Genomic DNA, 18,252 nt, shown 5'->3' on the forward strand with positions numbered 1-18,252 from the left:
TCACAAACAAAAAGGTGGTGTCAAATGATACCTCACTTAAATCAGAGTTTAACAAACTGTTTAAGCAAATGAAGATAAAGTACATTAAAAAGACAAGATATGGCAACATCATTCTTCAACTAAACTCTGAGGATGATATCAAACAAGTACTAAATGGATGGCAATCCCACTATTTTAAAGACACCAGCGCAAAAATGGGCACAGCGATATTCAGAATGACTGACCAGCATCTGACAAAGCATGTAGGCATCATAAGGCATGTCCCCATAAACATTGATATGGGCTCTATCTCTGATGGACTTAATAATGCCAATTTGAATAGCACTCACGTAACTCGCTTGGGCAAATCATCAAACTCTGTTAAAGTCATCTTTAAGTCACATGAGGATCTTACACAAGCAATAAGCAAGGGATTCGGTCTTGAACACTTATGGCTAGAAGTTGCTCAATTCAAGTTCACCAAAAAACCAATGCAATGTCATGGCTGCAAAAGATTTGGACACCCTGTGAAATGGTGCCGCAGCAAAGCAGCATGTGGATTCTGTTCCTCAGAAAACCACACTGATAAAGAATGCCCGGAGAGAACCCATCCATCAAATTACTGCTGCCGCAACTGCAGAGGAAATCATACAGCCTTCTCAAACCAATGCCCACATTTCATAGAAAAAATGAATCTGATTAAACAAAGTAACCACCATGATTACTAAAAACAACGGAAGTCTTCATATCTGTCAAATAAATGTCAGTGGGCTATCAAACAGGTCTATTACAGCAATTGATAGATTCAACTTTAAGTTCAAAAATGACATTGTGGCTCTACAAGAAACTCTACTGGATAACTCCAGACCCCACTTAAATACCTTTCATAATCTGGATACATTTTCGGTAAACAATAGCAGAGGAGTGTCCACCAGTGTTTCCCCCAGGCTTGTCCCACAACAAATCAGTGAACTTCAAGATACAACCACTGATGCACTCTGGGTCACTGTTAGGTACAATTCAACGGTAGTAATGATTGGTAATGTATATGTAAACCACTCCCTAACTTCTACAAACAACCTGAGCTCAGCACTTACCAACATCACAAAAGCTCTCCAATACTGCTCCAAGTTCAAAATCAAAGATGTAATAATAATTGGTGACTTCAACAGTAGGCACATCTCCTGGGGAGATATCATCACAACCGACCGTGGAAGACAGCTGGATTCATTCATCGCTCAGCATAATCTGACATGCATCACTCCGAACACCAATACATTCGTCTCCCATAATGGTGGGAGTATCATTGACCTTGCTTTGTTGAAGGGTAAAGTATGTAGGCTATACCAATCGTCCAGCATTGACAGTGAAAGTGAACTCTTCACAGGTGCTCCAAATAGAGGTCCCTTACCAATCATCCACCAATTCTGTCATGCACAAACTGCTCAATCTGCATCTCCTCTTCTCTACTGGGACATTGATAAAACAGACTGGAATGCTTGGTGTGGATCACTTAACAGGGCCCTTCTCCTTGGCATAACTGGCAGGATCAACTCTTACATAGACCCTCTAAAGCTGTGGCAAGACTTTAAAAACATTTTATCTGCGATTGGTAATGAATGGATTCCTCTCAAGAAAGTCAGTACCCACTCAAAACCTTTCTGGAACTCTCTCCTTACAGACCTTTCACGAACTCTTCAAGCTGCGCAGGAAACCATGAAAACCAGCTACACACCGTATAACATCTCCCTCCACAAACAAGCAAAGGAGGAGTTTTCTAATACCTTGATATCCGAAAAAAACAAATGGATTCATCAGCAACTGGAAAATCTCAATGTTGCTCAGTCTCAAATATTCTGGAAAAATTATAAGAAGACATTGACCAATAAGCCTAACGAGTACATGGGAAATCTTATGGATGGTGGTATCCTCCACTCTGACAGAACTCAGAAAGAAAACATCTTGTACAAATCATTCTTCTCGGGTGAACACATGAATGGATGCAGCTTTGATCATGTCTTCGAACAAGAAATCAATAGCTGCTATGACAACATTATATCAACTCAGTTCCCTACCGACCATTTAGATCCAATCATTAATGATCATCTGAATGGGAAAATAGGTCTAGAGGAAGTTACTTTAGCACTGAACGCTCAAAATAGCAATGCCAAAAGTTTTGACACTGATAATCTTCACCCAAAAATCCTGAAACATCTGCCTGTGTCAGCTCTTCAGATTCTAACAAAACTATATGACCTTGTCCTTGAGACTGGTGTATGGGTCTGGGAGGTATCCAATGTCACTTTCATCAAAAAGGATGGGAAGGATAACTACATGAACCCCTCTGCTTATAGACCAATATCGATATCATCATATGTTGGAAAGCTGCTAGAAAAGATCTTGGAACGAAGAATAAAGCTCCATTGCGAACTAGAGGGCTTACTCGACGAAGAGCAAGAAGGCTTTAGACCTCAAAGAAATACTGCAAGGTATCTTTATAAATTAGTAGCTACTCTAGATGAATGCAAGAGGAAAAAACTCACTACTTTCCTACTATGCATCGATTTTAGCAAAGCATTTGATAGTGTATGGGTGAAAGGCCTGATTTTCAAGCTCAGCAAATACCAAATACAAGGGAACATTTTGCGGATAATAAATAACTTCCTGTTATCCCGCAAAGTACGGCTGAGGGTTAACAACAGTCTCGGATTTCAACGCTCATGTGGATGGTTTGGGCTTCCCCAAGGCTCTGTCCTTGCACCCCTGCTATTTATCCTCTACATCTCGGATATGTTATGCAAGGACCAGCTCCCACTGGAATGCAGCTCTAACTCAAGCCTCTTCAAATATGCTGATGATGGAAGCATAGCAGTCTCTCACATAGATCCTATATGTGCTCATCGAATTATGCAGTTGATGTGCAAGTACCTTCATGTCTGGTGCAGTAAGTGGAAACTTATCCCAAACTGCGACAAAAACAAGACCGAGTGTATTATGATCACACCAACATCCTCATCTGCACCTGATGTCACAGCCTTTGGACCACTCATTATCGGCAGTAGACCCATAACATATACATGTCAATCAACTGTTCTTGGACTGAGGATAGACGACAAACTTACGTTCAAGAGTCACGCAAAATTTAAATTGAAACAATGCTGGTTTGCCTGGTACAGGATCACTCAAAACTCCACCCGCCACAGAGGCCTGAATGCAAGCTCACTCAAAATGCTCTTCAAAACAGTAGTACTCACAAAACTTCTATATGCTGCTCCAATATGGCTAAAAGATAACCTAGACACTTTCAAAGACTTCTATGCCAGGGTCCTCTTGAAAATAAGTGGATCCACTCACCATCCTCCCAAAGATTTGACATCTGTCGCGCTTGGAATTCCACCCCTTGAGATATCCTACAAGATGATCACTATAAAATTCATAATAAAAGCACTTACAAGTGACCCATTTATGCAAGGACTCATCTTACAGCTAGAGGAGGCAAAGGCCCATCGATATCAGCACCATATTGATGAGATACGTAAGTTCCTAACGTGGACAAGGGGGTCCAACGAGCTCAACAGAAGCAGAATAGACCTTCTGACTAGTGTCCACAACGGTGTTGTCAGCTATTCAAAAGACGAAATAACCCGCTTTATGGACTTCACTTGGAATAAACATCTCCTACTGAACCCTAGAATAAATCCGGGTGAGATACTAGATAACATCGATGAGAGGAGCAAAAAGTTGTTTCCTCGCTACTCAAGCAGGAGCACAGACACTAAAGTAATGTCTCTCTTGCATGGCCATGACATCACCTTCACAGCATTCAAGGCAAGGGTTGCCAACAACTGCGACCCTCAGTGTCCGAATTGTCAGATGTTGGACAACAATTACCATCGAATCTTCTCTTGTCCACTGTACCGCTGTTCCTACAGAGAAACCATTCAAGAGCACTCCACTAGTGACCAACCATGCTGGTCTATCTTAAGAGATGGTAGTGATGGCAGCATCACTGCCTTCCGATCTTTAGCACAGATCGCCATCGATGAACTATCATAGAATTGATACTTATACTTATTAGTGCTCCTTCACCTCCATTCCCCTTCATGTCCTACATCTCCTTATGACATCACTCCCCCTTCAGCCTCTACTACTCCTTTACTACTCCATCTACTGCCTCATCTTCTGGACATCATTATCTTCTAGTTTAGTTGAGAATTCTCAACACCCACTTCCAAGTCGAGTACTCTCGACCCACTTAGTCCACATACCTTGCAAACTTACAGCAGGGTATTTGTAATGGTCTAAGTCCCTAATACACGCCAAAGATGGTTCCTCTATATAGTAGAGGCTCTTACGGGCAAAAAGACGTGTTTTCTGCTACGAGTTTAGAGACCTAACCGCTAATTGGACACAATAGTATGATGTCTAAGGATCGATAATATGTTAAGAAGTATAAATTTGGCCTTATTAGTCACGTGCTATACCAATGCGCGTTTTAAACTTTGACAGTCTATTACTCTAAGGCAAATAGAGTAATCATATTCATATTTTGTCAGCAATAAGATCACATTATTTTCTATTTAGTGTGAAAATATGAGCTAGAACGGACATAATCTCGCTGAGTTATAGCTGTTTGAAATTTATGATGAACGCGCGGGTGCCAATTGATAACAACTAAATGCTTTTGCGCGTAGTGCGCGTCGAAAATTTGGCAAAAACGCTTGCGGAGTGAAAATATTCAAACTTCGATAAAGTATATGAAGTGGGTACTTCTCGGAAAGGAAAAATTTAGGCAAACACGATGTGACTATTTTTGGGTTGATTTAATACAACTGCAAAAAATTATTCAAACTTCAAGCAAAAAAGTCAAAATTTTTACCACTTTTTTGGATTTTTACCTCAGAACAAATAGAGGGATTTGTTTTATTTTTATACAATCTTGTGCGGCTGTCTTTTAGCTATCTTTATGCAAGTTTTGCCGACATGCCAACAAAATTAACTTGCTCAAAATATCAAAAAACATGGTTTTTTGGCCTATTTTTGGCCCAAAAATCGGTTTTTTGCGATTTTACCCCAGAACAATCAGTCCAATCATCTTGAAACCACTTTCAATCGATTCTACGGTCAAAAATACGTCTAGTAAGGTGTATCTGGGGTCCCTAACGTATCGAGCAGACAATGCCCGTAAGAGCCTCTACTAATACTCAACCGTAGGAGAAGAGAATTAGGTGACTGTATTTTGTTCTAATGTTGATATTAATATAAGTATGTTCTAGTTGTTACTCCTTTTGTTTTAACGTTTTTATGGTACTCTCCTTAAATTATTTCAATGCAGTCACTCAGATGATTTTTAAATCAGGACACTTAAATAAAGACACATACTCTGCCCACAATAAGGGGCCATAATTTTTAAATTATGTAACAGTATAGAATTATTATTATTATTATTATCAAGGGGAATGAAATTAAATTATTGGATGCCAGGAACTAGAAATAAATATACTGGAATACTGTGTTTCCATGGAGAGGTCTAATTCTAATTGGAACCATCAAGGGGAATGAAATTTAGAAAACTGGCCACGGGCCTAAATATTACATATCAATCAATTACAATTCATTAACATTACCAATATTAAAAACTATCGAAAATATCCAAGAAAGTATTCTCTAGCCAAAGGGCTCAATATTTAAATCTAAATCTTCAATATAGGGGGAATGAAATTATATATATATAGGGGAATGAAATTAAATTGTTGGATGCCAGGAACTATGTGATTCCATGGAGAGGTATAATTCTAATTGGAACCATCAAGGGGAATGAAATTAAATTATTGGATGCCAGGAACTAGAAATAAATATACTGGAATACTGTGTTTCCATGGAGAGGTCTAATTCTAATTGGAACCATCGTGCTCAATCAATTTTAACACTGGAAAATTAACATTTTGAATAAAAAGCGCCGCGCACCAAAAATTTGTAATTCGTGCAACCACCATTTTGCCAGATCGTAATGATACATTTTGTAAATATTATGGGAAATATTGGTAATACTTTAAATATAAAATAATACAGTATAACTATAATAACGACGTGTCGTTTCACTAAGTGGCGACAGCCACACTACAACTGCGCGCTCGTGCGCGGCAGGTCTACAATGTGTGACAACTGTGAAATTTTAACTTTGAAGCTTAAAAATGTAACTGTGTCCTAGTTCTTTTAATTATTTACAATATGCAATAGGAAACAGTTTCTTCCGGTATGGTTCAGACCGGATCTGCTCAAGCTCATTCCAAAAACAAACCTGTCCTGCCCAATGTCCCTTAGGCCATAATTAATAAATCTGTCCAGCCAATCAAAACAAAACAATTAATACATAATTGTACATCGTACATGAATGCACGTGATTATATATATGCTTTATATGGTCACAGGTCACGCGTTCCATTCATTGTACAATAATAAAAATATAATATAAATAATAAAATATTTTCAATAAACAATAACATGTACAATGTACATACATGTTATTGTTTATTGAAAATATTCAATTTGACGTTGCAATAAGGAAAACAAAATTTAAATTTTATTACCATAACAATAAATAATAATATCATAATAAATTTAAGTTAACATCCGATAATAAACTTGTTAGAACCAGTATAGCCCTAGATGCTCCACTAACAAATAAAAAGAACTTCAATAGCAGATAACAGTTAAGTTATTCATCTTTGGGGAGTAATTTAAATCACAAGCGGTTCTGAGGATCTTTAGTACAATATCAAAAAGTGAACTGATCAGAGAATGCAGTGTATAAATGGGCACAATTATACATGTTTACATGTTGGTTATTATTTAGAGAAAAGTACAAAATAACACATTCTATTATATTTCAGTGGTTTCTTTGTCTGTCTGCGATGTGTCTCTAACTGCATATGCAGAAATAGGAATTTCCAAAGTAAGATGCTTTAATGAGCAGATGCAAATATTGTTGGAGCAACAGTATGATCTGTTGGGTGGTTATCAGTGGCGTAACGTTGCTTGTTGGCGCCCCCCCCCCCCCCTGCTGAAAATGCGCCCCCCTGTTTAGTTGGCGCCCCTCCCATTTAAGCACCCCTCCCTATATTTGAACAAATCAGGTGATTTTAGAGGATACACAGGTAAAATCTCTAAAAAAGTGTGTTTCTAGAGCAAAACGCACAGTTTTGCTAGTACCTTGCCTCAGTTAAGTTTTTAAAAATTTTCCCACATTCAAATGATGATTTTGCGCTCCCCTAAGATGGCGCCCCCTCGCACATCGGAGTCAGCGGGGCCCTTCGTTACGCCACTGGTGGTTATTATGCTGCGTTCAGTTCAAATTTGACGTTACAAATAGGCCATATCTCCAGTGGTGATGAATATTTCTCCTGTAAAAACTGACTATCAAAGAATATGATTAGCTTCTTCATAATAAGTTTTCTAATTTATACATAATTGTAAGAGCCCAATTAACTAATTGACCAGGTACCTTATATTTTCTATGATTTTTGAAGTCAGATTTTTACCAACTTAGAGAGTAAGTTAGGCTTCTAAAGCGTTAGTTTTTAATAACTCAGTAAAGAATATGTTATAAAATGTCATTTTGCCACTTCCTTGATGTCTCTATGGTAAGTAATGAGGTCACTGTAGATGGCACAAGACACGATTGAGGTACCGACGCGAAAGTTAGATTACCAAAGAAAGCTTTGATAAACCGAAAATCTTTAGAAAAGAAGGAAACATTTGGAAGATATTTTCCCGATCCATGACTCAAGTGCCGACGGCACAAAAGAGTCAAGGACAAGGTTAATAGCAAGGTTATTTTGCAAAGTTATTTTGCGCAATATTCTGAATTAAATAATTTTTGGCCCGCAGCGCTAAACTGACCAAGTAAATTGTTAATTTCTCAATGTACGTATCCCACTAGGCACTTATAATTGATAAGCACTAATAATTGATAAGCACTAATAATTGATAGCATATTATTATAATTTCGAGTTAGTATTACTATTTTGCACAGATTCATGACAGGTTGCGTAAAACAATAAACATATGGTTACATAGAGATATACACGATTTTCAAATTCAATATGGAATTAATTGGGCGGCGCTCCGCCATGTCTGCATGATTATAAACAGTAAAAACTGGGGTCCCCAGTTTATATGGAATATGATAAAATACGCCATCAAGGATCGGGAAATTGAGCAGCTATCCACAAAAGAAAAGCGGCCGCATTTCTTGTTTAATAGAAGCTTTTCTGCCGTTTCCTTGACCGAAATTTCACAGTTGTGACTGAATTTTTGACTAGTGACCAATCATTGAGGTCAGTGTGTGTGACCCAAGTCACCATCGAGGTACTGGAAGCTGAATATCCTGATAAAACTTTTATGAAATAACAATTTTGAAAATGTCTGTTTTCTTGAAAATTTTTTGTTTTCTTGATGTCCTACCGCCAGAACATTTTCAGATTTCAGCTGAATTTTTATTGAATGACCTATTAATGAGTTCACTGTGGAAGGCACAAGACACGATTGAGGTACTGGAAGTTAAATTACCAAAGAAAGCTTTGATGAACAGAAAATCTTTAGATAATAATAAACATTATTGAGAAACTATTTAATTTTCACGCTGTATCAATGAAAACAGGTTAGACTGTGGTCGTCCAACTCTCCCTGGTATCTGCAAATTAGCAAATGCCATCTAGGTAGATTTATTATCTGGACCTCTCAGTACATGGCCAAGCATTCGCAATCAACTTCGCTCCACTCTAGCTGACAGTGATTCACTGTTGAAGCGTTTGTACAGATTGGCATTAGAAATTGCATCTGGGTAGTTATGATTCAATATTGATCGTAAATGACGCCTGTGTTCAACATCCAACTTCTCCAAGACAGCCTAAGGTGCAGCCCAACAACTGGAGTTAACATTAACACAGACACTACCTGGGCTTCATACTCGCCTAAAATTTGGTCTGCTGCAAACTTAACTGAAGGAATTGTTATCCTTAAATTGCAGTCTTGACCTGAAAAATATCCTAACTGCCTTTGATTACACCAGTAACAATGTATGGGATATGTGTCCAACAAGGTATCACCAAACCCTAAACTATTTGGTATTATATCAGTACTTCAGATTGTCCTAGTGTCGAAAATTTTAACAAATGTGATGATATCTACCAATATTCCGGACACTCAAAACTACTTTTATATTACTTTTTTTTCAAGTTTAAACTTTTAAAATAAGTTTGCTGTTCGTTTCATTAATACTTGAGTCACTACAATTTAAAGATTTTTATCCTCATACTGTACATCAAACCTTTCTTAATATTTTAGCGATTAAATCTTACTAATATGTGTTATCCTAACAATAACACATTTTAGCTAGCACACGTTAGCTCTGTGGTCTCATGACCTCAAGCTTGTTTCGACGGTTCGAAGATTAAACAACAGTAGGTACAACAATTTATTAGCGTTTATTCTGTATTTAAACATTTTAAATCACAGAAGCCTCAGTTTAACCTAAACGTTTTTTTCTTTCCTTTATACTTTCTCCTGAACATTGATCAACTGATCATAAGAAGACGACATTTTTATTTTACTTCGAGAATTACCAAATCTGTGGCCTCGTTTGGCCCAGGTATATAAATATTATATTATATTATATATATTATAAGAAAGCTATTGTTTCCACATTTATCTGATGACATAAGTTATCTTAAACATTGTTTCTGATAGCATTGCACTTAATGACCCAGTTTCAACCCCGCAACTGACCAATCCAACAACCAGGCTCATCCTCAAAGTTTCAATTTTCACAAACACCCCGCAGTACTGGGCCTAACTAGTTTCACTTATCTCGATGTTTGATCACACCATTGTCTACCCCACGTCCCTGGTAAGGGGCCCACCTGCTCGCAGCTAATTTGTGTTATGCAATACAGCAGCAGAGAGGAGCAGGCCCCCAGTACATAGTGTAAGTAATAACGTGAGGAAAGAATCTGTGCCCTTTAAGAGTGAGAGAGGGAGTGCAGGACTGGAGCGGTGAGTGAGAGAGCTCCAATACTCCAGTACATACACTGTGAGAAAGGGAGTGCAGGACTGGAGCGGTGAGTGAGAGAGCTCCAATACTCCAGTACATACACTGGTTTACACTCCTCGTGAACATGTTAATTGATTTTTGTGTTGCTAGTTTGTGTAACTTAGCTGAGGTCGTATCTGTTCCGAGAGAGAGAGAGAGAGAGGGGGTGTGGGGGGTTTGTGGGATTATGGCTATTCATTATTTAATGGATAATTCAGTTAACATTTAGTTATTAAGTTATCTTGTGGGTTATTAATTTATCAAGCTATTAATTTATTTAGTAATTACGTAATTATATAATTATGCAATTATGTAAGTATGTAATTATGTAATTAAGTAATTAAGTAATTAAGTTATTAAGTTATTAAGTTATTGAGTTATTAAGTGTTAACACTTTAACCAGTCAGCTTGCCTTCTTCTAAGTTATTCTTATATAATACGGATCAATTATTGGGCTTCAGAAAATCAGTCGATATCTTGGTGTGAATGTTTAAATATTTAAATGTTATTATGCAGTCAGGAGTGAGAATGATATATAACTTCCAATTTCTACCGATTGTCTTCACTAAATGAAACAATAACACAAGCTGCAAATTCAATAATAAGCCTAGCCGCCCTTCATCTACACAATACTGTTACGTTAATGCGCGATATTTCTTATGGTTTGGATAGGGCCCTACTACACATAACATTATTATGTATCTTGGTACACGCCATTATTGACTGGTATGATGTCTCTACCACATGTACTTTGCTTGCATTACCAGTTATATCACAGAAAACATTGTCAAGAAGTGGGCACCTGGGCCGCTAATAGATCAGAGATTGGAGGACGTACCCCTCACTGTCTGCGTACAATATTCCGCGGTTTTCTAGAACAATATTGTTTGGTAATAATTTTGTTTCTGGTGGCAGATGTGACGCACTATCCTCGTCAGAGTGTTATTACATTTATTGTTGTGGAGCCGGGGAAATGAAATGGCTTCAATATTTCTGAGGCAAATGAGAATATCCCACGTTCCACGAAATCGTATTTTTATTTCGGGAACATAGATTTGCTGCTGATTGCAACTTTGATTGTCCAGTATGGACTCTGCACAGTACGGCAATGTAACACTGCACAATACAGGAATGTAACACTACACAGTACAGGAATGTAACACTACACAGTACAGGAATGTAACACTACACAGTACAGGAATGTAACACTACACAGTACAGGAATGTAACACTCCACAGTAAGGAATGTAACACTGCACAATACAGGAATGTAACACTACACAGTACAGGAGTGTAACACTGCACAGTAAGGAATGTAACACGACACAGTACAGGAATGTAACACGACACAGTACAGGAATGTAACACTACACAGTACAGGAATGTAACACGACACAGTAAGGAATGTAACACGACACAGTACAGGAATGTAACACTACACAGTACAGGAATGTAACACGACACAGTACAGGAATGTAACACGACACAGTACAGGAATGTAACACTACACAGTACAGGAATGTAACACGACACAGTAAGGAATGTAACACTCCACAGTAAGGAATGTAACACTGCACAATACAGGAATGTAACACTACACAGTACAGGAGTGTAACACTGCACAGTAAGGAATGTAACACGACACAGTACAGGAATGTAACACTACACAGTACAGGAGTGTAACACTGCACAGTAAGGAATGTAACACGACACAGTACAGGAATGTAACACTACACAGTACAGGAATGTACCTTGTAAATACACCCGCTCCACCACCTGTTGGCCCCGATCTGTCCAATATCAAAGTTTCGTGGCCCGACAACAAATCAATACACTCAGGAACAGTCCACACATGGTGTCCGACCAATGAGGATCCGAGAAAGAGTCGAGCATCCACTCAGAACCCCTCTCTTAGTCACGTGGGCAGAGTCCAGCACCGTCAGCTATAATGTCTAAAATAATTTGGTCGATTACACCTGGCCCTACAGTTATACTGGACCGCTACAAAAATATATTATATATGATAAGTAATATGATGTTACTGAGGCGTCCTGGGGGCCGGTCAGTTACTGTATTGCACGTGCAGTTACTGTATTGCACGTGCAGTTACTGTATTGCACGTGCAGTTATGACGTGTTGTTATGGTCACGTGCTCTGACGGTGAAGTTTTGTTACGTTTTGTTGTTAGACTGGTTGTTTTGTTGTTTTGTGATGATTTGATATGTGAAATGTTTCCGGACTTCATACCACTTCAACTTTAAACTTTAAACTTCATAGTTTGTTCATTCAGATTCTTCACTAAGAGACATCAAGCAGCCTTCTTGAATTTCTTTACATTTACTGTAAATATCTTTCCAAAGTGACCCAACGTCCTTAGAATTAAATATCAAATCATATCTGATAAATTCCAACCGGCTCTCTCCTCTACGGAGTTTTGTAACCTCAAACCCCCGCTCATTACTCAATCATTGGGGAGAAGTTAAGATATTTAGCGACATACCCTCAACCTCAGATACAGTTCGTGAGGAATGTACACATCATGATGGGGTAAGTAACACTGTGCAACTGCTGTTGTCTCATGAGGTGTGTGTTTGTTATATAATTCATGTAATTAGTTAGTTTTAAACTGCTATAATGGTACTTCTGTTTAGTGTTACTAATGTCTGTTTAGTGCTACTAATGTTTGTTTAGTGTTACTAATGTTTGTTGAGTGTTACTTATTTTTGTTTAGTGTTACTAGAATGTTTGTTTGGTGTTACTAATGTTTGTTGAGTGTTACTAATGTTTGTTTAGTGTTACTAATGTTTGTTTAGTGTTACTATTACTAGTGTTTGTTTAGTGTTACTAATATTTGTTTAGTGTTAGTAGTGTTTGTTTAGTGTAACTAATGTTTGTTTAATATTACTAATGTTTGTCTTATATTGCTTGCTCTATGTTCTTGATAGACGAATTTTTTGCTGGTGAATATTTAAAAACATTTTAAAACTCACAGCAGTGATTCTTTGCCGAGCAAGTTACGATTATTTGATAATAATTAATAAACTAAAGTTAACGTTCCTTATATGATTTATTGATATTGGAAATTAATTATCATTAACCGAGGTCATGCTTTTGGTGATATATAATTAGTGATCTCATAATTCCGTATTTTAACGCTCCAACTATCAGTCCGAATCAGTTAACTTTCACCAGATCCTGGTATTGATAGAGAATAATTCTGGGATCACCTACAACCTTATATCGTCTTCAATAAAGGAACTGAATCCACGATATTATTATAAACACTTCTGTTAACCCACGTACAGCACTGTCACCAAGACAGTAACAGTTACTGTAGTTACTACAGATGTAGACTCAGTAATACCGATACAGGTTGTTTCAAAAGTCTTGCAAGGATGTACTTTTTGAATAACTTTTTATCCATTTGTTAAAACTTCATTCTGCAAAACGTTTATGGTAGTTTTAAGGTTTAATGGTGACTTCTAAATTTTTACGTTACCATGGCCACCATAGCAACCGCAATCAGTCCCCTAGCAACCGAGGTAAATTTGATACGTATCGGTACGTATCACGCGTCTAATAAATTAAAAAAGCATCATAATATCTCAACACCCTTAATAAATCTGTCACTTGGAGTGTTAGCCCTCTTTGTACTACACATGGAGCAAAAAATCCGTGGAATTTATCACCAAATTTTTTCGTGTCCGGTATATAAACCACGTCGGTGAGAAAGAGAATTATAATGTAATATACTCTGCTTCTACATTAATTATTCCCATCGGTCGCAGGAAAATTTAAGTTACTGCTCACTATTTAATAGTTCTAATATCGCTGTTTCATAATTAATTGATTTACACTATACAGATTACAGGGGGGGGGGGGGGGGGGGGGGGGAGTCAGTACACAAACGTCGGGGTTTATAGCTCAATCACTCAGTGCCCACTGCTCGATCGAGATAATTATTTTTGATATGACTTGTTATCATCGTTGGTTCGAGGTAAACATAAAATAATAGTATACATTTATTATATAACTAATTATTATATATATAATATATATAATGTACTAGAAACCCGCTAGTCGAAAGCTTTATTCGAGGAAATTTTAAAAATCATTTATGTTTAAATTTCTCTAATCTATAATCATCTAGCTCTAAGCTCTGTACTGTAGAAAGTATGGATTTTATTTGACAATGACGATAAAGTTGTAAGTATTATTCCCTAAACGATACTTTCTACCGCATCAAAAAATATCAATCACAATCAAAGTTATGAATAGTGATATCGTGAGCGTAAATGTGAGCTGGTTATGACGTATCAGAACAAAGCATGGCAACGCAAGTTGCTAATCTGTTCTTGCTCGCGCACGTGTAATCTCTTGATGTTGCTAAGCAACGACGCAGGTAACCTTTGATGAAATTACACCATTATTCTTACGTTTATTTTACCTCTCTTCCGACGTTAATTATAGAAAATCTAAAGCCTTAATCACAATTCTAAGAATGCTATCTCCTACTCCCATCCTTTTTTTACAACACTGCTAAAAATCGCGAGGTTTCAACTTCATTTGCGAGCTGAAATTGGCATCACCAGAGGGTAATTTTTTGGTCCCCGTTGCCGGAGGGATTTCGTCAAGTTTAAAATATAATATAGATAATGGTAATATATTTACTGCAAGTTGCAACCATATTCAGAATCATTATTTTTTCTGGTTTCATGATAATATTCTAAATGCGTCATAACCTAGATATTATGACGCAGTGAAACTATCGGACTACGATGTATGGGGACTTGCCACCCCATGGTAACATTAAAATATACCAGCAGGAACCCGTATAATATAACCCTAAACGGTGTCAAGACTCAAGAGACTAAAATAATTATTACCTATTTAATTGGCGTTTTTGACACCACTTGGGGGTCCACATTTTGGGCTCTAAAATCATTATTCCTTGGCCAATTTTTATTTTTTCATACTGATTTGAAGGCCATTAAAGCATTTGACCCAGTCAAAAAAGTTTCAGTTGTATATCTTTTACGGTTTTTTGCAGAAAGTCGCGTTAAAGTTGATGCCATGGTGTCAGTAAAATGGCACAGATATATATCGTCTCGCTTTATATATAATAAGATTGACTCTGTTACATCGTTTCCTGTTACATATTACTCTCGAAAGTACACGCTTCTTACAAAATATGGTAATATTTCATGGGGAAGCTCAGTACTTTAACTAGAGTTCAAAGTTAAATTCGAGTTTCACAGTCCCAGAATATTGTTTTAAAGGAAATTATTCTATCTCGCCCATTCGTTTGTGTTGCTTTCTGCTTCGTTCCTAACGGCTAACTAACAGCCATTTTGCGCTGTCCTTGTTAATCTGATTTTGTGAAATGATTAGTAACGTTGGTCCTTTGTATTTTTGAAGACAGCGAAGACCTACAATTGGTAGTGTCAGACTGGGACATGTTGTTTCGTGAACTGATCCAATGGTCAGCTGATCCTATAAATAGCAGACTTGTAGTATCGGAAACTTTTGAAACATATTAATAGAACGGGAAGTCAAGGTATTGATCCAAATTCTTGAGTATTGGTCTTCACTTCGCACTCTGGTTGAACTACTAACATTATGGATAGATAAGACATCTTCACTTCCAGATTCTCTGGTATTTTTTGTTTTTCTGATCAAAGGAAATCTTAGCCCACAACTCATCAGTCAGTAGGTAAGCTATGAGAATTATAATAATGATAAGAATGCAAGGGTAGGGCGTGACGGTGTCCTGGGAGGGATAGTATAGAACTGCGAGCTTATTGTTTCTGTTGCGGCACAATACAGAAGTCTCGCTCGCAGCCCCCCTGTGAGTCTTTTCACTTTGTCAAACAAAGAAGGTTGATAGTAAAATGCATAACATTATCTAAGTTATTTTCCAGATTTCAGAGTATTGTATAATAATTTTTCTGTATCCCAGAATAATTCTTTGCATGATTGGCCTCTAAAACTACAGGGACATGGTATGGGGTGCTGAACAGTGCTGAACAGTGCACTGCATCAGCCTGTCGTGGTGTTATCATGGTTTTATCACGGTTTTATCATGGTTTTATCATGGTTTTATCACGGTTTTATCATGGTGTTATCATGGTGTTATCAAGGTGTTATCATGGTGTTATCATGGTGTTATCATGGTTTTATCATTGTGTTATCATGGTGTTATCATGGTGTTATCATGGTGTTATCATGGTGTTATCATGGTGTTATCATGGTGTTATCATGGTGTTATCATGGTGTTATCAAGGTGTTATCATGGTGTTATCATGGTGTTATCAAGGTGTTATCATGGTGTTATCATGGTGTTACTACTTATTGTGCTTTGTTACGACACAATGTGTAGTGAAAGCTTGCTTTTTTTATTTGCATTTTTAAAGCCCTTAAAAACAAGCTTACACAGAACAGTTTGAGAATAAATACACAAAAAAGTTAATTTCACGACAAAATATTTTACAGTCCCAGCTTCCTAGTCAGTCACATCTTCAATATAAAAATATATTGATTTCGGGAGAAAAGTTGAGGGTTGAGCACACTCACCGTCACACAAGTGAGATTATCGTTGTAATTTTGTAGTTCTGTAGAACACCCCCGCAAACCCCACCCCACACCCCGCAAACCCCACCCCACCACCCACACACGACTACCTCTTAAAGCTGCTACGTTGATTCACCTACCTCTTCATAAACCAACTCTCTGTAGAGTTATGTTATGAAGTCAACGCTTAATCCCGCAACAAGCCTTTCTCTGATGTGTTCACAGGGCGCTCTCAAATGGTAAACCACCAGTTTGCAGTAGTGTGCATAATCTCGCAGAGCTAAATTCAGCCGCCACCTTTGGTGTAATTTAAAATGTTTTATCGCTTGATACATATCAAAGTTATCGTTCAAAGGTCAAAATTTCTATGGATCATTTCAGCTTATTCTGACCTGTACTAGCGCGATTTTATTATATCATAATGGACCCTATTATGCCATATATGGTATGATTTGACCTAAGATTAATAATAGCTTTCTCTGATCGCTGTTTCGGTGGGCTAATTTGCCACTTTTTACTCAAACATAGTATATTGTCTATATTGTATGATATAATATATATTATGTGCCTGCTCAGGTCATTTATCGATGAATAAAGAGGATCTAAATATTTTACAGCAACTAGCTCTCTCTCTCTCTCTCTCTCTCTCTCTCTCTCTCTCTCTCTCTCTCTCTCTCTCTCTCTCTCTCTCTCTCTCTCTCTCTCTCTCTCTCTCTCTCTCTCTCTCTCTCTCTCTCTCTCTCTCTCTCTCTCTCTCTCTCTCTCTCTCTCTCTCTCTCTCTCTCTCTCTCTCTCTCTCTCTCTCTCTCTCTCTCTCTCTCTCTCTCTCTCTCTCTCTCTCTCTCTCTCTCTCTCTCTCTCTCTCTCTCTCTCTCTCTCTCTCTCTCTCTCTCTCTCTCTCTCTCTCTCTCTCTCTCTCTCTCTCTCTCTCTCTCTCTCTCGCCCCCCCCCCCCCACCACCCCGATGAAAGATCTCGGGACTGTTGTTAGACATTGATATATAATATCATATGTGGTGAAATGACCCGCACTAGAGATCTATATCTTTATATTGGCAATGCAGTGTGTACTATAAGAGTACTATTATAATATGGTGTAGAAGTGTGTTGGGGGGGGGGGGGGGGTGAAGGTTAACTAAATGTGGCTGAAAGTACATGTCTATTACAAGAGTGTGTGTGGGGCGGCGGTGGAGGGTGTCGTGGGAAGCTGTGTAGTGTAGTTATGAACAGGTGTAGGACTTGTAGTAGTTGTAGTATTAGCTCTCCCTCTCTACCTGGCCCTCTCTCTCTCCTTCTCTCTCTCTCTCTCTCTCTCTCTCTCTCTCTCTCTCTCTCTCTCTCTCTCTCTCTCTCTCTCTCTCTCTCTCTCTCTCTCTCTCTCTCTCTCTCTCTCTCTCTCTCTCTCTCTCTGCCCTCAGCCACTATCAATATCCCTCTGTCTTTCTCTCCTTTTCTTTCCTTCAAAAGTGACCATCCTTTGAAATAGCCGATGTCAACATCTGGGACCGACTATGCAACTGGAATTGTGAGAACTGTTCAGTGAAATGTATATCGCAGATGTTGTAACATGGCATCAATCATAATTTGTTTGAAATAGATCCTGATTTTTTC

At 38.0% G+C, this 18,252-nt stretch overlaps 2 protein-coding genes across 2 annotated transcripts in view; both read left to right on the forward strand.

Moving 5' to 3' along the window:
- The window catches only part of LOC134819668 (zinc finger protein 429-like), a 290,343-nt gene that overhangs the window by 82,944 nt on the left and 189,147 nt on the right, over positions 1-18,252 (forward strand). The gene's annotated exons all lie outside the window — the stretch shown is intronic.
- The window catches only part of LOC134819659 (kinesin light chain-like), a 94,182-nt gene continuing 86,956 nt past the window's right edge, over positions 11,027-18,252 (forward strand). Inside the window, exon 1 of the mRNA XM_063829728.1 lies at positions 11,027-11,031. The gene's annotated coding sequence lies outside the window, so the exon portion shown is untranslated. The remainder of the gene's footprint in view (positions 11,032-18,252) is intronic.

The sequence above is a fragment of the Bolinopsis microptera genome, chromosome 8, assembly GCF_026151205.1.
Source record: "Bolinopsis microptera isolate Bmic1 chromosome 8, MBARI_Bmic_1.0, whole genome shotgun sequence".
Classification (NCBI taxonomy): Eukaryota; Metazoa; Ctenophora; class Tentaculata; order Lobata; family Bolinopsidae; genus Bolinopsis; species Bolinopsis microptera.